Below are 16,073 nucleotides of genomic sequence, written 5' to 3'. Positions count from 1 at the left end.
GACCCTGGAGCTGTGAAGCATTTATGCTAACCACCACGCTACTGTGCTGCCCTAAAGTTCTGTCTAAAATTTCCTGCACTGACGGCCTTAACTTATTATTTGAGGGAAATAATTGGTATTTTCTTAAGCAAGGGAATGTATGATAGGCGGAAGAAAAGGTTTTGGAGATGTTGGTAGGGAGGAATTACCATGGGATGAAGCAGAGTCCAAACAACTGAATGGAGAGGTAGACAGGTTGGCAACAAGGTGGCATGTCACAGAATTGTTCCAGCTCAGCAACAGGCCATTCAGCCCAATGTGTTTGCACCGGCTCCCCAAATGAGCATTCTGACTTTGTCCCATTTTCCTGCCTTTACCTGTACCTCTGCACATTGTTTCTTTCAAATAATCATCTAATGCCTTCTTGAATACCTCAATTGAACCTGCCTCCACTGATGCGTTGGGTACTCTGGATCTGTGTAGACGGCATTTACCTTAGCAGTAATATAGACAGGCTACCAACAGTTGTAATAGTACAACTCTATTTTATTTAACTAAGAGCTGTTAAACATACTTGCACTGTGGGCCGACACTATGTTAGGTTGACTGAAGACCTATGCCTAACCTGACCAGCCTATACTGCTAGCACATAGTAGATGTTTGTGCTACTGACTGCGGGCTCTGTCTGTCTCAGAGGCTGCATCCCGAATGAGCGGGAAAACTAGTGCCCTCTGGCTTTATAGTGGCCGTGTCCTAACTGGTGATTGGCTGCTGTGTTGTGTGTGTTGTTTAGTCTTGCAGTGTGTCAGTCAGTGTGTATCCCTGCACCGTCATATACTGATGTGTATATTATGACATCCACCACACTTTCAGGCAGTGCGTTCCAGACCTGAATCGTTCACTGTGTGAAAAAGCTTTTCCCAACTTCACACTTGCTTCTTTTGTAAATCACTTTAAATCTGTGCCCTCTCGTTTTTGATCCTTTTACGAGCGGGAACAGTCTCTCCCTATCTACACTGTCCAGCCCTTTCATGATTTTGAACACTTCTATCAAATCTCCTTTTAGCCTTCCCTCCAAGATGAACAGTTCCAAGCTCTACAATCAATCCTCATTAATTTAAGTTTCTCATCCCTGCAACTATTCCTGTAAACCTCTTCTGCACTCTCTCCAATGCGTTCACATAGTGTGACACCCAGAACTGTACGTGATACTCCAGCTGTGGTCAAAATAGTGTGTAAATTCAGTGTGACCTTACTCTTATATTCTATGTCCTTAATAATAATGCCCAGGATACTGGGTGCTTTATTAATTGCACTCTCCACCTGTCCTTCTAACTTCAATGATCTATGCACTGATAACACCCAGGTCCCTCTGCTCCTGCACACCCTGAGGGATTGCACCCCCTTATTTTATATTTTCTGTCCATTTTCTTCCTACTAAATTGAATCACCTCACACTTCCCCACGTTGAACTTCATTTGCCACTTATCTTACTCGACCAACTTGTCTTTTTGAAGTTCTACACTGTCCTCCTCATAGTTTCATGGATTATAATGCAGGGGAAGTGTGGAGTTATTAATTTCAGTCAAAAAATAGAAGAGCTGATTTTTAAAAAAAAAATTAGAAACTTATAAATGTGGATATTTAAAGAGATTTGGGCGTGCTCACACAGGGAACACAAAACGTTAACCTCATCACCAAGAAATTAGGAAGGCAAATAGCATGTTGGACTTTATTGCAAGAGGATTTGAGTACAGGAATAAAAATGCCTTGCTCGAGTTGCAGACAATTTTGGTGAGACCACATCTGGGGTCAACAAACAAAGAACAAAGAAAATTACAGCACAGGAACAGGCCCTTCGGCCCTCCCAGCCTGCGCCGATCCAGATCCTTTATCTAAACCTGTTGGCTATTTTCCAAGGATCTACTTCCCTCTGTTCCCCGCCCGTTCATATATCTGTCTAGATGCATCTTAAATGATGCTATCGTACCCGCCTCTACCACCTCCGCTGGCAAAGCGTTCCAGGCACCCACCACCCTCTGCGTAAAAAACTTTCCACGCACATCTCCCTTAAACTTTCCCCTTCTCACCTTGAAATCGTGACCCCTTGTAATTGACACCCCCACTCTTGGAAAAAGCTTTGTTGCTATCCACCCTGTCCATACCTCTCATAATTTTGTAGACCTCAATCAGGTCCCCCCTCAACATCCGTCATTCCAATGAAAACAATCCTAATCTACCCAACCTTTCTTCATAGCTAGCATCCTCCATACCAGGCAACATCCCGGTGAACCTCCTCTGCACCCTCTCTAAAGCATCCACATCCTTCTGGTAATGTGGCGATGAGAACTGCACGCAATATTCTAAATGTGGCCTAACCAAAGTCCTATACAACTGTAACATGACCTGCCGACTCTTGTACTCAATACCCCGTCCGATGAAGGCAAGCATGCTGTATGCCTTCTTGACCACTCTATCGACCTGCGTTGCCACCTTCAGGGTACAATGGACCTGAACTCCCAGATCTCTCTGTAAATCAATTTTCCCCAGGACTCTTCCATTGACCGTATAGTCTGCTCTTGAATTAGATCTTCCAAAATGCATCACCTCGCATTTGCCTGGATTGAACTCCATCTGCCATTTCTCTGCCCAACTCTCCAATCTATCTATATTTTGCTGTATTCTCTGACAGTCCTCCTCGCTATCTGCAACTCCACCAATCTTAGTATTGTCTGCAAACCTGCTAATCAGACCACCTATACCTTCCTCCAGATCATTTATTTATATCACAAACAACAGTGGTCCGAGCACGGATCGCTGTGGAACACCACTAGTCACCGTTCTCTATTTTGAGACACTCTCTTCCACCACTACTCTCTGTCTCCTGTTGCCCAGCCAGTTCTTTATCCATCTAGCTAGTACACCCTGAACCCCATACAACTTCACTTTTTCCATCAACCTGCCATGGGAAACTTTATCAAACGCCTTATTGAAGTCCATGTATATGACATCTACAGCCCTTCCCTCATCAATTAAATTTGTCACTTCCTCAAAGAATTTTAAGAAAAGATACTTAATAATAATACTAATAATAATCTTTATTGTTACACGTAGGCTTACATTAACACTGCAATGAAGTTATTGTGAAACACCCCTAGTCACCACATTCCGGCACCTGTTCGAACACAGAGGGAGAATTCAGAATGTCCAAATGACCTAACAGCATGGGCGCGATTCTCCCAGACAGGGAGAAATCGTAAGGCTGGCGTCAAATTCGGGCGGGTTTGATGCCAGCCTCCCCCTCCCCGACCGGGAAATGATTCTGGTCTCCGGTCGGGGCTAGTATGCTCCCGGCCGTGAACTCCGGCATCGCGGGCTTAACGAATTTCGTTAAACCCGCTTGCCAGAGTTTACGCCGGCTGACGCGTCACATGACGTCAGTGCGCATGCGCAGATTGGAAGACTCCAACCCGCGCATGCGCGGATGACGTCATCGCGCAGTTGCGCGAAACCCGCGCATGCGCGGGCCGGGATGCCCCTCAGCCGCCCCGCGAAGTGATACAGCGGGGCGGCGGAAGGACAAAGAGTGCACGGGAATCGGACCCGCTGCCCGCGATTGGTGCCCACCGATCGCGGGCCCATGGCACCCTTGGCACGGCCGTGGTACTGCCGTGCCAATCGGTGCCATGGTTTTCAAAATCGGGACTTTACGGCCGTTTTTACGAACGGCCAGACCAGGTGTGTTTGCCGTTCGTAAAAACAGCCGTAAAGGGCTTGGACTTCGGCCCATCGGCCAGCTGAGAATCGCTGCTGGCCGTAAAAAAACGGCGGCAGCGATTCGTGTTGCGAGTCGGGCGTGGGGGGGTGGGGGAGAATAGCGGGAGGGCGTCAGACTAGCGTGGCCGTAAAAATTTACGAACTCCGCTATTCTCCGCACCGTCATGAGTGCGGAGAATTGCGCCCCATGTCTTTCGGGATTTGTGGGAGGAAACCGGAGCACCCGGAGGAAACCCAAGCAGACACAAGGAGAACGTGCAGACTCCACACAGACAGTGACACAAGCCGGGAATCCAACCTGGGACGCTGGAGCTGCGAAGCAACAGTGCTACCCACTGTGCCACCATGCTGCCCATTGGAGGTGGTACAGCAAAGATTCACTAAATTGTTCCCTGGGTGACAGGGTTGTCCTATGCTGAGAGGCTGAGCAAATTTCTCTGGCGTTTAGAAGAATGAGGGGCAATCTCATTGAAAGGTACAAGATTCTGAAGGGTTGATAGGATAGATGTTGAGAGATTGTTTCTGCTGATCAGGGAATGTAAAAAAACAAGAGCACAATCTCAGGATTGGGGCTGATCATTTAGGACTGAGATGAGGGGAAATTACTTCACTCAAAGGGTTGTGAATCTTTAGAATTCTCTGCCCCAGAGGGTTGTGGATGCTCCATCACCGAACATATTTAAGGGTGGGAGAGACAGATTTCCCTCAGGGAATCAACGGATATGGGAAATGGGCAGAAAGTGAAGTGCAAATCAGCCACGATGATATTGAATCCCGCTCCTATTTCTTGTGTTCCTCAGTGACTGAAAGATTGGCCATTCATATCGAAATACAAAATGAGTAAAAACCCATAGATCGAAGCTTGACCCTTAATTTTAAACAAGAATAAATGATCCATTATAAAATCAGAAAATGTTGGAAATACTCGGTCGGGTATTTGGAGAAAGAAACAGTTAAACATTTCAGGTTGGTGACTTTTCATCCTTTTTGCTTTTGAGTATATGAGTCATCATTGGTCTGTATATTTTTACTTCCATTACTCTTAAAAACAGCTCCATATGTTAAAGGGAGTCCAAATTTACCTCGGGATTAATGATCATGAGTTTTATTCCTGGCATTTCCCTAACGATAGCTATCTTTTCATTAAAACTGTTAAGATTTGATTTTTCAAAACATTGTTTTTGTAACGGAAGTTATGTATTGACTCAAAACGAATTTGCAAATAACTTGATATTCTAGACTATTTGCACAAGCGCATTTTCTAAATAATTAGAGGAGTGCACAGAAAAGGTTTGCATTAAACAAACATGATTTTTGCATATTCCAGCATTCGATTGGGACATTTGACTTTGTGAAAAACATTGAGAAGCTTACCTGAAATGCAAATAGTTCTGTTACCAATGGGTGGAGTCCACACTGACTCTTACCAACTATTACAGGTGCAACATAGAGAGCATCCTATCTGGCTGCGTCACAGCCTGGTATGACAACTGCTCGACCCAAGACCGCAAAAGTCGTGAACTCAGCTCAGTCCATTACATGAACCTGCCTCCCATCCATTGACTCTATCTGCACCGCCCGCTGCCTGGGGAAACGGGCAGCAAAGACCCCTCCCACCCGGCTTACTCACTCTTCCAAATTTTTCCATTGGGCAGAAGATACAAAAGTCTGAGAACAGTAAGAACAGATTTAAAAATAGCATCTTCCCCGCTATTACCAGACTCCTAAACGACCCTCTTATAGAATATAGAACAGTACAGCACAGAACAGGCCCTTCAGCCCTCGATGTTGTGCCGAGCAATGATCACCCTACCCAAACCCACGTATCCACCCTATACCCGTAACCCAACAACCCCCCCCCCTTAACCTTACTTTTTAGGACACTACGGGCAATGTAGCATGGCCAATCCACCTAACCCGCACATCTTTGGACTGTGGGAGGAAACCGGAGCACCCGGAGGAAACCCATGCACACACGGGGAGGACGTGCAGACTCCGCACAGACAGTGACCCAGCCGGGAATCGAACCTGGGACCCTGGAGCTGTAAAGCATTTATGCTAACCACCATGCTACTACAACCCTGTATGCTTCACCCGATGCCAGTGTTTATGTATTTACATTATGTAACTTGTGTTGCCCTTTTATGTATTTTCTTTTTTTTTTCCTTTTCTTTTTTTAGATACTAAATGATCTGTTTGAGCTGCTCGCAGAAAATTACTTTTCACAGTACCTCGGTACAGGTGACAATAAACAAATCCAAATCCAAGTACATATAACCATTAAAATTCAATAAATTCAAAATTCCTGCACTTGCGGGAGCTGTGGCAAGTGGTAGGATAGCTTCCTGGTGTGCGACTAATTTAATCTTGATTTAAATGGAAACACGGACAAGGAAGTTGTAACTATCCAATTCCACTGCAGAGGTCCGGTTCCTCTGCAGCCCCAAAGCCAGCTCTGAAGCAAAGAACAAAACCTCATTGTTCATGAGCCATTGACATTGTGCCTCTAACAGAAGCCAATCATACAGGAGGTGGCTCATCTGTCCCCACTGAAGCCTACCTGCCTGGCTACACATTTCATCATCTTCCCCACCCAAACTATGGCATTGGTGACGTAGCTTACATGTCATATTATTGTGTGCGCCTTTGTCCTCTCTACCTACACCATTGACAACATTTCCTCCTTCAGGCCGCTCACTGCTTTTCATGCCTTTCACTTTAAATCCTGTTTCGATGCCTTTTCAAACTCCTTCCTCAGCAATAGTTCTTCCCTTCTTCCCTCTTTTAGCATCTCCAACAAGTGACGGCACCCTTTGAATTTCTGAGTGCTAGGAGACCTTTACAAAGCCACCCACTGAAATGCACTGTCTTCAGTAATATAGTAGGAAGTCTTACAACACCAGGTTAAAGTCCAACAGGTTTGTTTCAAACACTAGCTTTCGGAGCAGTGCTCCGAAAGCTAGTGTTTGAAACAAACCTGTTGGACTTTAACCTGGTGTTGTAAAACTTCTTACTGTCCTCACCCCAGTCTAACGCCGGCATCTCCACATCATCTTCAGTAATATACTTTTCTACATGCCACAGGCAGGCACAGTGCTAGGGTTGAATATAGAATTAGGTAGAATATGAATAGGTAGAATTAGAATAACGCTCATGTGACCCAAGGGGACACATTGATCGATCTCCCTGTGGGACCTGTACAGAACGAACCCCACCGCTCTTGGCAGGCCCACCCAGCTGGGGCTTGTAGGTTCGCCCTTTGAAAGCCGTCCCGGACTGGGATTGGCAGCTCCGGGAGTCCCAATTGGGACCTTTGAGCTGTAAGTCACGTCGCGGCCTCTGCTTTCTGTTTACAAATTAAATGTTGTTAAATTGACCTTCTCGGGCCTCCTGCGCTTTTATACATTTATCCTGGAGATTGTCCCCATGCCCCAGCCATTAGTTGGCCAACACATCCACCCTTATGAAGCACTGCCTTCCTACGCAAATTGGAAGGCCAATTTCATTACTCTGATTGTGACTGTCAGCCAAATAACTCCACTCCCTTCCCCTCAACTCTACCCCACCCCCTCTCCATTTCCAACATTTTTATATCTGGTAAAGAGAACTGTTCAAAGGAAATGACAAAAAAAAGCAATATTTTTTAATGTGCCGCTACTTTCTGTCCAGGGTGGCACAACCAATATCCTGGAGACTGAGCTTGAATCCCTGGAGCCTCCAAACCAATCCTGATCATTGCTCACATTATCTGCACCCTGAAACTTTGTAACCACGGCCATATTTCATCTCTAATATATATTTAGATTACAAAAACCTTCTTCTTCATCCTCCCAAAAATGATGCCACCTTTTAAATATTTGAAAATATTGAAAATATAACAAGAATTCAGAATTTAGGAAATTTGGACGATGACTTGCGCTGGCCACTAGATGGCACATGGAGAGAGAGAGAGAGAGGGTCAGCAAAGGAGTTGGTGATGTGATGTAGGAAACAAACAATTTGGTGATTCCTGGAAATTAAAGGATTTGGATAACTGACATTTTCAAAATGACAGTTTTCACCAGTTCTTCCAACAGACTTGGCTTCAAATTGTGTGATATTAGTAACAATTCCATTCATGTAAATGTAGAAAGTTCCTTAAATTTTTTTTTAAAAGGGGAGCTCAAAGCTTTAGTTAAATTGGTAAGCAAGGACATTTCATTTGACTGCATTTAAGTGTTGCTTATATTGTGAAAGACTACGGGCGAGATTGTCCGCAAATGCGGAGAATCGTAAAGGCTGCCGTGGGACAGGCCGTGACCCACGGCAGCCTTCTCCCGCCCAGGCGGGGCTAGGAGCGCGGCCCCGTGCGTCACGGCGGCGCGGCCTTGACGACGGTCGTCAAGGCCGCACGTCAAGCGTCACGTCGGCTGACGCGGCCGATGACATCAGCCGTGCATGCGCAGGTTGGATAACGCCAACCCACGCATGCGCAGTTGGCGTCTTTCTCCTCAGCCGCCCGGCAAGACGTGGTGGCTTGATCTTGCCGGGCGGCGGAGGGGAAAGAGTGGGTCTGTTTTGGATGCTGGCCCAACGGTCGGTGGGCATCGATCGCGGGCCTGTCCCCTCCCGAGCACAGTCGTGGTGCTCCTGTGCCAATCGGGTCTCTAGATGCCCCAAACGGGCCTCTGGCGCCCGTTTCACGACGGCAGCGAGCAGGTGTGTTTGCTGCCATGTTGAAACGGGCGTAAAGGCCCGGCCGCTCGGCCCATCAGCCTTGGAGAATCGGCGCTTGCCGTAAAAAACGGCGAGCGGCGATTAGTGGCGTGGTTCGGGCGTGCGGGGGGGAGAATAGCGGGCGGGCGTGAAAAATGTCGGGAGGCCCTCTCGCTATTCTCCCACCCGGTGTGGGGGGCGGAGAATCGCGCCCTACAGATTTGTGGTTTCCATGGAAACCAGTGGCCCTCATAAAACATAGAACAGTACAGCACAGAACAGGCCCTTCAGCCCTCGATGTTGTGCCGAGCATTGTCCGAAGCCAAGATCAAGCTATCCCACTCCCTATCATTCTGGTGTGCTCCATGTGCCTATCCAATAACCGCTTGAAAGTTCCTAAAGTGTCCAGCTCCACTATCACAGCAGGCAGTCCATTCCACACCCTAACCACTCTCTGAGTAAAGAACCTACTGCAGACATCCCTCCTATATCTCCCACCCTGAACCTTATAGTTATGCCTCCTTGTAACAGCTACATCCACTCGGGGAAATAGTCTCTGAACGTCCACTCTATCTATCCCCCTCATCATCTTATGAACCTCTATTAAGTCACCTCTCATCCTCCTACCTCCCTCAACCTTTCCTCATAAGACCTATCCTGCAAACCAGGCAGCATCCTCTGCTAATTCAAATCCCATTTGCCAGCACTTAGTACATCTTCACAGAAAGCCGAGTGCACCATAGAAAGCATCCTATCTGGCTCCACAGCCTGCTATGGCAACTGCTCGGCCCAAGACCGTAAGAAACTACAGAGAGTCGTGAACAAAGCCCAGTCCATCACGCGAATCCGCCTCCCATCCATTGACTCTGCACCTCCCGCAGCCTTGGGAAAGTGGGCAGCATAATCAAAGACCCCTCCCACACGGGTTATTCTCTCTTCCCACCTCTTCCATTGGGCAGAAGATAGAAAAGTCTGAGAACAGCACTAGCAGATTAAAAAACAGCTTCTTCCCCACTGTTACCAGACTCCTGAATGACCCTCTTATGGACTGAACTGGGGCGAAATTCTCCGATCCCCAGCAGGGTCGGAGAATCGCCTGGGGCCGCCGAAAATCCCGCCGCCGCCGTGGCAGAGATTCTCCGCCACCTGGGAAGTGGCGATGGCGGGAATCTCGCCCCTCCGATCGGAGAGACCCCTGCGATGATTCTCCGGCCCGGATGGGCCGAAGTCCTGCCGCTGGGAGGCCTCTCCCACCGCCGAGGTTTGAACCACCTCTGGAACGGCGGGATCAGCAGAGCGAGCGGGCTCCTGGGGACCTGGGGGGGGAGGGGGGGGGGGTGATCAGACCCCGGGGGGTGCCCCCACGGTGGCCTGGTCCGCGATCGGGGCCCCCCGATCAGACTCCGGGCCAGTGCCCTGGGTGCACTATTTTCTTCCGCGACTGCCATGGCGGAAGCGTAAGAGAACCCCACATCGCGCATGCATTATTGACTAAAACATCATGTAGGTAGACCATTACTTTTAGGATACCCTGAAGGAAGCTTTCCATTGCGTGCTGAAAAATAGCGCGGGTCGAGGAAATGCCGAAAGATAGCCAGGTGTACTGAAATATGCCCTTATGTGTTGTTATGGGTCAAGGTTTGGAGAACCCCAAAGTGTATCATGGAGTTCACTTGACCTACAACTTTTAATAGTTTGTGGTATGGGGAGCACACGGTCCATTCTACAGGGGTGGTACAGGAGAAATGGAAAAGTATTTTTTAAAGCAAAACAATGTTTATTCTATGAACTCAAGTTAACCTTTTTAAAACATACAGTGAACATCTTAGCAACCATCAATTCAAATACAACCTCCCAAAGAATACAACACTAAGTAATCCTTAATAAATTCCCAAACAACATTCAGAAGACAAAAGACCCTTTTAACACAAAGATCAGGGGTGAAATTCTCCCCTACCTGGCGGGGCTGGGGGTCCGGCGTAGCGTAGTGGAGTGGCGCCAACCACTCCGGCGTTGGGCCTCCCCAAAGGTGTGGAATTCTCCGCACCATCACGGGCCGGAGAATCGCTGCGGGGGCCTGCAGACCGGCGCGGGTGGCCTGCCGACTGGTGGGGTGCGATTCCTGCCCCCGCCGATTCCCGGGTCGCGGAGAATTCAGGCCACGGCGGGGGCGGGATTTACGCCGGCCCCGGGCGATTCCCCGACCCTGCGGGGGGTCGGCGAATTCCGCCCCAGGTTTAAATTCACTATTGAGAGCAGTTGCCACTTTGAAAATCCCAAATGAACATTCATAAGCTTGCAGAGATTCACACACATCCTGCTGTGATTTCAGCTTCTCCAAAACTAAAATGAAACCAAACCCACCCTGCAGCAAACAGCCCAAAACAAAAGTAAAAAGCTGACAGAAAGCCCAGCTCCACCCACTCTCTGACATCATTGCAGTAATAAACACTCATTTCTTAAAGGTGCTCTCGCTACAGATATTTATATACACACCCATTTATAAACACCCATTTCTTAAAGGTACTCTCACATGACAGTGTATTGATTGTGGCGAACACTTGGGACTCTTTGTCTAAATCCAACTGCAGGTGCACGTGGCTGAGGCCCAGATTGGAGTAGGTGAGGCCTACTGCCTGCTTGGTGTGGAAGTCCTCGATTCAGGGGATTGGGTACTTATCTACCTGGGTAGCCTGGTTGATTGTGTATTTATAGTCATCACATATTCCTATTGATTGGTCTGGCTTCAGCATGGGACTATGGGGGCTGCTCGCTTGGAAAATTGCATTGGTTTAATTATTCACTGTTCCACTCATTATTTTAGCTCCAGTTCGACCTTTTATAATTTTTTTTTAGAGTAACCCAATTCATTTTTCCAATTCAGGGGTAATTTCGCATGTCCAATCCACCTACCCTGCACATCTTTGGGTTGTGGGGGCGAAACCCGCGCGAACACGGGGAGAATGTGCAAACTCCACACAGACAGTGACACAGAGCCGGGATCGAACCTGGGACCTCGGCACCGTGAGACAGCAGAGCTAACCCACTGCGCCACCGTGCTGCCCCTGTTCGACCTTTTGATGCAGGACGTAAGGGACTGGTCTAGCCCCGAAAAACTTAGGCGTCGAGTCTGGATTGACATAACCTTTGACCTTCATGCCCTTGATCCGGCCTAACTCATTGCGGGACACGCCCTCGTATCTTCGTAGGACGTCGTGAAAAACTATGTTTGAGATTTTAAAGATTTCCAGCCAATTTAGTTTAATTCACTGTAACTAGTCCCTTTCCATCTGTGCCCCTCTACTGCAAAGGCAGCTCGTTCTTTGTAAGTTACTGCCGCACTGGCGGTCGCAAGAATTTTTTGGGATTCCCTCGTATAGATTTATAGCTTGACCATCGTGCTCCCCAAAGTCAGGTCTGAACCCCTTCTCGAATGTAATCAAATGTTTGCTCCCCCACATCCGCAACCGGTGTCCCAATATCAACCTCCATTTTCAAAGGTTTTCCATTAATTTGTAGAATTATTCTTTTTTTTTTAAATTTAGAGTACCCAATTATTTTTTTTTCCAATTAAGGGGGCAATTTAGCGTCGCCAATCCATCTGACCAGCACATTGTGATTGTGTGGGTGAAACCCACGCAAACACGGGGAGAATGTGCAAACTCCACACGAACAGAGATCCAGGGCCGGGATTCGAACCTAGGTCCTCGGCGCCGCAGTTCCAGTGCTAACCACTGCGCCACATGCCGCCCCCGCTGGTAGAATTATTTTGATTGGGGCTTATTTACTTTGACAACATTCAGATGCGATTTATTGGGCACGCTGCACCCAAAAACAGCTCGCCGCGGCGCAGTGTGGCTGATAACAGCTGGGAGACCCTGCTCCCGGGATCTACCCGGCTCGCAACACCTCACGCGATCTAATGCAATCTTGCCAGACACTGCGATGTGAATCCTGCCCATTGTGGGCGAGGTCATGTTTTAGCGCATCTGCATATTAAATCGAGATAGCAAATCTCACTTTAATGTGCAGATTCCTGAGTTACCCGAGACGAGGGATCAATCTCTCTTGCCTTGGAGGCCTCGGGCAAGCGCCATTCAGTGCTGGACAATAGAAACGGGAACCAGATGGAACAGCACTCGTGGGAGTCTCCCAGGGGGTCCGGCGCCTCCAGGTGCACGTCCTTTGGGCAGGGTGGCACTCTGGCACTGTTGGTGCCATCCATGTACCGTGGAACCATGGCACTGCCAGGCTGGCACTCTGGCTATGCCACCTAAGTGCCAGCCTAGCACTGCCAAGGTACCCAGATGGAACTGCTAGCTGGCAGGGCACTGCCTTGGTGCCAGATTGGCACTGCCAAAGTGCCAAGCATTTTTTGCACTGGAACATTCGGGCCAGGGTGCCCTGTGTGGGTGTTGGGGGGGGGGGGGGGGGGGGGGAATCCTCCTATAGTGCGTTGGAGCTTGGAAAGCGACGGGGGTCGCTTCGAAGGCCTTGGAGATTGGGGCGCCATTTAAAAATGGCACCCTGATCTCTCGCTACACTGAGGAGTTCCAGCGAGCAGAGTGCCTCAGTATACAAAATAATGCTATGTGCAGTCTCGGCCGCACATTCCCCGTTGAGGCGCCTTATCAAACGCAAGTTGCATTTTATAGCCTTGTGTTTCTCTGCGCTGCAAAGCCAGGAATGACACAGCGAAACATGCTCGTTATGGGACGTTTTTCCCATTTAGTTAAATCGTGCCCTACATATTGTGCTACTCCTCAGAGCTCTTCTCCACTTAGGTCAGTGGTGTCATGGATTGCTCCTGTTGATGTTTTCTTTTGCATTGGCACGCTCTGCCTTGCCTGGGGAACAGACCTGGATATGGCCTCTTCCTTCGATTGCGACGTGACTAACTGGTTGAAGGCTTTTGAGTCGGGGGCCCTCTGAGGATGTACGATTTCTTATCAGGTTGTAGGTTCGAGGCCCACAAACCATCAAGAGTATCAACTTCTGCTCGTTTTTCTGCTGCTATTTCATTCGCTGAGTAAAAATAGTGGAGCCGTTCAATGTACTGGCTCCCGTCTTCGGCCCACTGATCGAACGGTTCTAACTTTCTGATCATTGGCGTTTTCACTCACCTTTCGGATTGATGGTTCCCCATTCTTGCATGTCTTTGGGGGGTTCTTACTTCCCCCTCAAATCCCGAACTGCTGAAGATTAACAATCAAACTGTTTACCTCATCGCCGATATGGTGGCTCAAAACATTACACTGGAGCCTTCCAGTAACAACAAAGGGGGTTTATTAACAGCCGGAAAAGGCAACTGTCAACAGGCACAGAGCAATCCGGGATAGGCCTTGACACTCAAGCCTCTGTGTCCACACTGCCTGGGTCCCTGTTCCTTGGGTCCTGCACTTTCTCCCTTTTGGCTGGGGTTCAAGTGCTCCTGTACGCTTGGTCCCAAGTCACTCTCATGGACCACAAAACCCGCCCCCTTAAAAGGGCCGCATTACCACAGTATCATCGCAAGAGTATAAAAAACAGTTCGCTGTGTGTGTGTGTGTGTGTGTGTCTGGGAGGAACTAGTAGTGTCTGTGACTTAAGTTTGCTGTTTTGGAAATAAACCTGTGTTAAGGTGCTGGCCAACTTTAGACTCATTCTTCCTCAACATACAATTATTGGAATTAAGAGTTTCAACTTAATCTTTCTTCTGGTTGGGAGGAGGGCAAAACAATGTCAATAGGAAAATCAGACAGTTGGAATATACCAACGCTTTTGGTGAAGGGCTACCCAAAATGGCGGCTAATTCATTCTCTGATGTTAATTAACCCACTCTGCATTTCCAGTCTTTTCTGTTTTCAATCCCCCATTTGTCGTTGTACATTCCTGACTCTCCCCTTTCGGCATGCCAGAAATTATATTGCACAGTAAATTATATTGTGAATTATATTAATTTGAGTGCATGCCGCATTGGAAGGGAAAGCCTCTCGCTTACAATGCGGTAAGCACTCAGGTGAATTCTTATTTAATATTGCAAGTTATTCAACTATATTGCAAACAAACATATGCTCACTGATTAAAAGCTGAGGCATACCTTTGGAAAGTTCACCCATGGAAAAGCAATACAGGGGAAACAAGCTACCAATGGTTAGAACTCTAGCATGTGACTCTAGTAAAGCCAGCTTGTCAAACATTATCCAAAGTGAATTGATTAAAAAAAATAATAATTTGTTCCAATTAGATAGAAGAGCAGCGTTATTGTAACATTCATTCACACGAGATGAATTATTGAAAGACTCTCAGTTACTTTTGAAGAACCAAGTCCAAACTCAGTTCATACTTGTTAGTGTGTCCGGTGAAATGATTTAGGTTTCATGCTTCTACAATTACATATTATCCTCACTGGCTGTTAACACTTTAGTACAAACCCACAGAAAGTGCCATCATTGTCCCTTAAAGTGGCATTGCTTTCATTAAAAAGGAAGTGTTATAGAACGTACAACACTACAGCGCAGTACGGGCCCTTCGGCCCTCGATGTTGCGCCGACCTGTGAAACCATCTGAAGCCTATCTGACCTACACTATTCCATTTTCATCCATATGTCTATCCAGTGACCACTTAAATGCCCTTAAATTTGGAGAGTCTACTACTGTTGCAGGCAGGGTGTTCCACACCCCTACTACTCTCTGAGTAAAGAAACTGCCTCTGACATCTGTCCTATATCTACCACCCCTCAATTTAAAGCTATGTCCCCTCGTGTTGGTCATCACCATCCGAGGAAAAAGACTCTCGCTGTCCACCCTATCTAACCCTCTGACTATCTTATACGTCTCTATTAAGTCACCTCTCAGCCTTCTCCTCTCTAACAAAATCAACCTCAAGTCCCTGAGCCTTTCCTCGTAAGACCTTCCCTCCATACCAGGCAACATCCTAGTAAATCTCCTCTGAACCCTTTCCAAAGCTTCCACATCCTTCCTATAATGTGGTGACCAGAACTGCACGCAGTAGGTCTGTTTGAGGAGGGTGAAGAAGGAGAATAGTAAGGTATTGCTGTTCACTCCATTTTCTCTCCTTTGTTTTCATCCATTCTGTTCTGAGATGCGTCCTTCAGCCTTGGACAGGCCTGGGACTTGGTTCTCAGAAAGACTGTAGAAATACTCTGGTGTCTGCTTAACACTGGTTTATTGATACTGTTGTGTTATTCACCCTGAGGTAACACGGACTGCGACTGGATGCAGTTGTACTGGAAAGTAGACACCAAACTTAGACGTTAGTTCAGTACATTTTATTGAACTTCTGGAGCAGTGCACACAGCTTGCTGTGGGTTGACACTCTACTAATCTAATTGCTCTAACTATAACTAACTAGAGCAGACTAGCTCTGAGCCACGTGTAGAAGGTGCTAACTGATATATATGCCCTGACTGTCACTACAGTTGTCACCAGTGGAAAGAGGGAGAGTGCTGATGCATCGTGGGTTTTATAGTGGGAAACCCCCTTCGAGTGTTCTGCCTGGTGATTGGTTGTGTTCTGTCCTGTGTGTTGATTGGCTGTACTGGGTGTCTGTCACTGCCTGTCTGTATCTCATTATGTGCATGAGTGCATATCATGACAGATACAACTTCTAAAACTTTATG

Source organism: Scyliorhinus canicula, chromosome 19 (genome assembly GCF_902713615.1).
Source record: "Scyliorhinus canicula chromosome 19, sScyCan1.1, whole genome shotgun sequence".
Lineage (NCBI taxonomy): Eukaryota > Metazoa > Chordata > Chondrichthyes > Carcharhiniformes > Scyliorhinidae > Scyliorhinus > Scyliorhinus canicula.
This window is presented reverse-complemented; position numbering follows the sequence as displayed.